Below are 6864 nucleotides of genomic sequence, written 5' to 3' on the forward strand. Positions count from 1 at the left end.
CTATGAAAAAAAGTCTAATGGCTAAGTTTTAGATACTAAAATGATCTTAAACTTTTGTACTTACACTGTTTTCACATTACCTCAAAATTTATATCCCTACTTTTCGAGGGTAAAAAATAGATATGTATTTTTATAGTTGCATAATTTTATAACGGGTTTCATACTACTATTTTTTTTTCACTTTTTATCATTTTAAAGTCTTCTACCCTGGTCTATTCACCCCATCACTGATAAAAAATTGGGACCGAGTCAGTTGCTGTCAAAACTCATCTTCAGTCGGCATACATACACAATCACTACATATTATAAAACAAAGTCGTTTTCTCTATCCCTATGTCCCTTTGTATGCTTAAATCTTTGAAACTACGCAACGGATTTAAATGCGGTTTTTTAATAGATAGAGTGATTCAAGAGGAAGGTTTATATGTATAATAACATCCATTAAATAGTGGAGAAGTAATGTTATTTTTGAGGTTTCTAATGTGATGTCGTAAATAATTAAATTTTTTTCGCTTACATTGCAAACGCAGGCTGATCCCTACGAGTTTTATCAATATAATATACTAAGTCAATACTTACACACATTGAAAAGGTCTACAGAAAAGTCCACAAAAAAGGTCTACAAAAAATGATGGTATATGTCTATCTCTTATGGGTAACCCACATTTTTATTACAACGTTCACAGATTTTCTGTAGTGTATTTAGTATCAGCATTGCACCCGTGTGAAGCCGGGGCGGGTCGCTAGTATTATATAAATATGAATCGCAAAAAATGAATTTGAAATTCGAACTCTAAGGAAGCTTCTTTTGAAGAGAATTTTTTTTTATTTTTATTTAGAACTTAGGTTTTATTTCTGAAAAGCGAACACTATATATACGTAGTATAATGTCCCATATGTTGGTGAGACTAAAGAGGTAAACTACGTAAAAAGTCGTATATTTATTCTGATTATTACCTTTGCTTACCGATTTGTATTTAAAAGTTTTATCTGATTGGTAAGACATTAGTTATTACAAAACTCAAATATAATTTAAATATTTGAGTTTTTTGTTTTTATTTGTTTTTTATTAACAATTCACTACACCCTCCTCGACACTTGTTATAGCAGTTTATTATTTAAATAAAAATTAAAAATATAAAAATTACTGTGGGAACACCACAAAAGACGTAGTATCAAGGTCAATATATCATAGTAACCAAAACCATTTCTATAATTAAATCCATTTAAGAATATTACTGCCGCCCATGGACTCAATGGCAGAGGGTTCGCGTTACGTTGCCGGCCTTTTAAGAATTGGTACGCTCTTTTCTTGAAAGACCCTAAGTTGAATTGGTTCGGAGATATTTCAGTGGTGCGCGGCAAAAACTGCCTTGAAAAACGCTCAGTTGTGGAACGGCGGACGTCGAGGTGATACGGGTTGAATTTCATATTCTGCCTCGACGTCCGATGATGAAACTCTATTTGGAACTTTGCTCTCATTTCACTTTTTTGTGGTGTGTACACTGTACGTGCTTAGACTGTGGTATTATTCCTATAGGTATCTGGAGGAATGATAATTTGATATCAGCTTTAATCAATCGTTTGTAGACTAAGGTGCAGCCTTATCACCACAATCAAATTACTTAAGGGCTGATTAACCACAATTCCGTTATCAAGAGTAAGATTCAAAAACGAGCTTAGCGCGTAGTATGACTCCCGTATGTCAAGATACGTTTTTAACATACAGAAGTCTGACTTATAGTTCGGTATAGACATTTAAATAACAAAATTCCCGGCAAGCCAAATATTGGTGGAGAGCTGGGGTTTACCATTATAAATAAAGTTTTCAAAATCCCCATCGATCCTAGGCGTCCTCCAAAAGTTATTCGGGGTTAAAGGTCAAAATTGGAGGTTGTTTTAATTTTTTCTCGCTACGTCGCTTATCTTCTAATTTGAAGGTCTATGTGTATGTGTGTAAAATTTGATGTCATATTTTCTTGTATAATTTTATGCATACACGTTTGTTTTAGAAGGTACATAATTAAATAAATAAATACTAAACAATACCAGTTACTAATGTCACATTAATGTACAAAGCAATTTGTTACAGGGTATAATAATAATAAAAATCAGTGGCGCTACAACCTCTTTAGGTCTTGGCCTCAGATTTCTGAATCTGTTTCATGATCATTTTTAATTCTAATAGGTAAGTAGGTGTCCAATCTCCAGGTCATGTCTTCGTGTTTTTGGGTCTAAGGCATGTCGGTTTCCTCACGATGTTTTCCTTCACCGTTCGAGCAAATGATAAACGCGCACATAGAAAGTCCATTGATGCACAGCCCGGGCTCGAACCTACGTACCTATACCTCAGGTTTGAGAGTCGCACGCTGAAGCCACTAGGCCAACACTGCTCTAATAATTATTATTACAATTGGTATACAGTATATTAATTATTTCAAATAGTAAAATGTGTTTAACACACTTTATGTATTGAATATAGAAAATTTATTGAAAAGAAAAATATAGCTTAAAAATATTTTGCTTTTGGTGCTATTAAGTATTAATTGAATGTTTCAAGTCGGAAGTGAGTTTGGAATTAAATTAATTCCTTTGAAACTGTTCTAATGGCTGAATGCCAGTTCGTTAACATACTTTCCCTGATTCGACTAAAACTGACCTTATTGCTCCGAGAATTTCTGTTCATTGGGAAGCCAAAGCCACGCATTTCAGGACTACTTGGGTGACTGATTCCTCTGCGCTGAAAAAGCCTCTGCACAAGGGACTGTTTGCCGCGTCTGTCGAGACACTGGCGTAATTGTCCCTACCGTAATTTTCAGACAAATTGTGTTGAGGCGTAGAAGTAGCTTTTTGGAGTGTCCGCTATTGGGGACCATCGATGTTTACAATTCCGAGAAGGTCAAGGAAAAGCAGGTACGGGCCATCCGGCAACATTCCGGAACAGAAGAGAGTGTAAAACAAGACGAAGCACGTTTTGATTAGCGATCCGTAATTCTTACCTTCCTCCTTAATTGGTAAAAACTAATTTTTACCAATTAAAGGCGCTTAAATTGAACACTATTTCTTATGAATGTTAATTGTACGTTATATAACGTTTTGAATATATATATATATAAACCTTCATGGTTTTGAATTTGTGCTATTTCTAAATATTTTTACTATCCTTCTACGTACCACAGAGAATAGACTTTTTACTAAAATATTCCCTTTTAGTCTGATGGATAAAATGTATAGCTTTGAATATATTTATTTGCCGCTAATGTTTGCGAATTGGAAGCCTGGTTATCTATATCACAGGTACTTACCTAGTTTGGAAACCAGTCTCCCAATACTGTCACTGTATTATGATTTATTATTGTTAATGTTTAAGGGAGAAAAATAAATAAATAATTATTATTATTATTATTAATTCATTCACTAACAAATTCATCATACTGAGAGACATAATAGTTAGGAGACATGGAGATAATATATACAAAGCATTTAGACTATTTTAATATCTTTGTTTTATAGTAACTAGTAAGCTGCACATAGTATTGTCTTTTATTATCATAGCTTTTATTATAAGTAATTATATAATACATATAACATAATTATAGTATATGTTACATATAGCTTCATTCCGGTAAAAAGTGTTTTCTTTACATACATACATATATGTAGCTGCTTTTTAACCCTTCAAAGAATTAGACTTCGTTACAATGGTCTAAATTATATTTATATTATTTGTAGTATACTATGCATTTGTGATTTAAAAATGTTTTATTTATTATAGATAAATATTGTAGGTATTGGAGATGAATTAAACAGTAACGTGTTCTTAACTTACTTAGGTATTTAAATAAATATTCTTGAATAATAAATAATCAAAATCTGTATAATTGGCGCGTTACGTAAAATCACAAATATTTAAGACAGTATTTACATTCATGTTTATTACTTTGTTAAACTCATAGTTAAGGTACAGCTAAAATAAAGCTAAAAGTACGAAATCAAGTGGGATGGAACTATTTTTCTTGTAAAGAATTTATGGATTGCCAAAATTAAGCCCTCAAAGTCGAGTCTATCTTATTACTTTCAATAATGGCAGGTTTAGTATTAAATTCAATACTATTTTCTTAAAATTCATCTTCACTTATTTTATTCGGGTCATTCAAAAATATTTTGTTTTCTTCATCGATTTTTTGATCCGAGACATCATTTTTGGATTTATTAATTTTCCTACTGAAAGCTTCCTTTGTTTGTTCATCAACCATGCCATCTTCTGGATGATAAGGATTCCGGTACTGCGAGCGAAAATTACTTAATACACCGCTTGTGTGCACGGGGACATCTTTCAAGATAAGTCCTTTAATTATGTTCAAAAGATCCTGAGAATCTAATTGAATTCTCACATCCTTCGCCCGTATAACGGTGAGGTAAAACAATACTAAAAGGAAATTGCGAAAGTACTTAAATTAAGTATAACGTAATTAACGTGTTTTTTTTATCTCTCTTTCTAATAGGAATATAGATGTTATCTAATGTATAAAATTCTTGTGTCACGGTGTTAGTAATCGAACTCCTTCGAAACGGCTCGACCGATTCTCATGAAATTTTGTGTGGGTAGGTCTGAGAATCGAACAACATCTATTTTTCATCCCCCTAAATGTTAAGGGTGGTCCACCCCTAAATTTTTTTATTTATTTTTTAGAAAAAATTTTAACCCTAAATTTTCACCCCTCTACAATCATCCCTTACGTTTTTTTGTTAATTATTAACTTTAATTTTTTGGCACAAAACATGGCAAAACAACGTTTGCCGGGTCAGCTAGTGTAGTATAATAATTCATCAGACCCTGTCTTCGTAGGTTCGACCCCGGCTGTGCACCAATGGCTTTTCTTACCGTGTGTACATTTTCGCTCGAACGGTGAACGAAAACATCGTGAGGAAACTGGCTTGCCGCAAAGGCAAACAGTTGACGGTTTGCGTCAGGCACAGAAGCCTGATCAACTACTTGCCTATTAGATTGACAAATGATCATGAATCAGACAGAGAAATCTGAGGCCCAGACCTTAAAAGGTTTGTAGCGCCAGTGATTTTGTAATTTTTTATTTATTGTAAATGTTTTATTAAACAAATTCAGATTTTGTATAGTTTGCGCTTCTACAAAATATTATTTGAAATTATTCTAACATGTTGGAATAACTTATCTTATTAAATTTAAGAACATTTACGATACACAAACTTTTCCAATACCAAATGTTCAAAGCATAAGAACTGCTTTCCACATGTTTATGAATTTACTGTAAAATATATATAAAATATTAAAAACTATTAATGAAACTATATTACTTACTCGTAAACCAATACATTAACTACTTCGAAACACTTAAGTGGGAGTAATTAAAAGGTTTACCAAGCCTATCGTAAGTAATAAAACTCACAAACAAACAATTACACGCTTACGCTTTCAAAATTTATATTTGCGTTTGAGGCTCGCGACTTTGTCTGCGTTGTTATCAGAATTCGTTCCTTATTATGAAAATAAACTATTTTTATTTAATAGAATCGAATCGAATTCGAATAAAGAATATTTTCGCTTTTTTATCACTGCAAAATGATTTAGACAATCTAATTAAGTGGTGTAATTTAAACGGAATGAACTTGAATCCTGAAAAATATGTCGTTCGTTTCAGCAGGAAGAAACGCTTGCCAACCAGAATTTACCATATCAATAGTTCATTACTCAAGGAAGTCAGCCATACTCGAGACTTAAGTGTGATTCTGGATGGTAAGTTGCGTTTTTAACCTGCATGTTGATGACATTGCAAATAGAGCTTTTAACTGCGTAACTGCAAGGAATTCAGAAATCCTAGCACTAAAATTACAATATACACACGTCTTGTACGTAGTATCCTCGAATATTGCAGTTCTGTGTGGAATCCGCATCACGGTATCTATATCAAGCGCTTAGAAAATGTACAGAAGCGATTTTTATGGCACCTATCCTATGGTTGCTACGCTTACATTGCAAACGCAGGCTGAACCCTACGAGTTTTATCAAAATAATATACTAAGTATTGTACACATTGAAAAGGTCTACAGAAAAGTCCGTCTATCTCTTATGGATAACACAGTAACTTTTTTTTGTCATTTACTTTTTACGACAAATAATGGCTAATTTTTGAAGTTATTTTAACCAATACGGCATTAATCCTTAACATTAACTTAACATTGTTCATTTAATATAGATCTATACAGCCCATTACAGCTTATTTAGCAGCGATCGAACGCGTATATTATCGGAGCTTTCCAGCGACGGAAATAACAATACATAATAAAATCCTGCTTTTCATCAGCATTGCACCCATGCGAAGCTGGGGTGGGTCACTAGTAAAATATAAATATTAAACTCGTTTTATATTTTGAATGAACAGAAATATCAATAGAAAATAATAGTTATTGTCTACTATTGTTTTATCCAAACGAAATTGTGGTTTTAACGATGACCCACAGTAATTTGATTGTACTGAAGATTATCGTGAATTGGAGGTAGTAATTTAATTATCTTGGCCAAAATACATTTGAGAAAAGCTCGTGTAATCGTGCTTTCAGCAGCATTCATCCGATTGTTATGTTACATCGATAAATGGATTAATTAATCAATTATTTTTTCAACTGGAACCAATTATTCCTGAGATTACTAGGTTCTAGCAAACAATTTATATTACTAGTATTGATGGGAGGAAGAACAATATGCACACATTTATGATAAAATGTGATCCTCAATTCATACGTTGGAGTAATAGCGCTGGTATCGGCTGCCATTTTCATTATAATTTAAAAATATGAATGTTAAATTAGTTCAAAACCGTCATATGT

The sequence above is a fragment of the Pieris rapae genome, chromosome 21 (assembly GCF_905147795.1).
Source record: "Pieris rapae chromosome 21, ilPieRapa1.1, whole genome shotgun sequence".
Classification (NCBI taxonomy): Eukaryota; Metazoa; Arthropoda; class Insecta; order Lepidoptera; family Pieridae; genus Pieris; species Pieris rapae.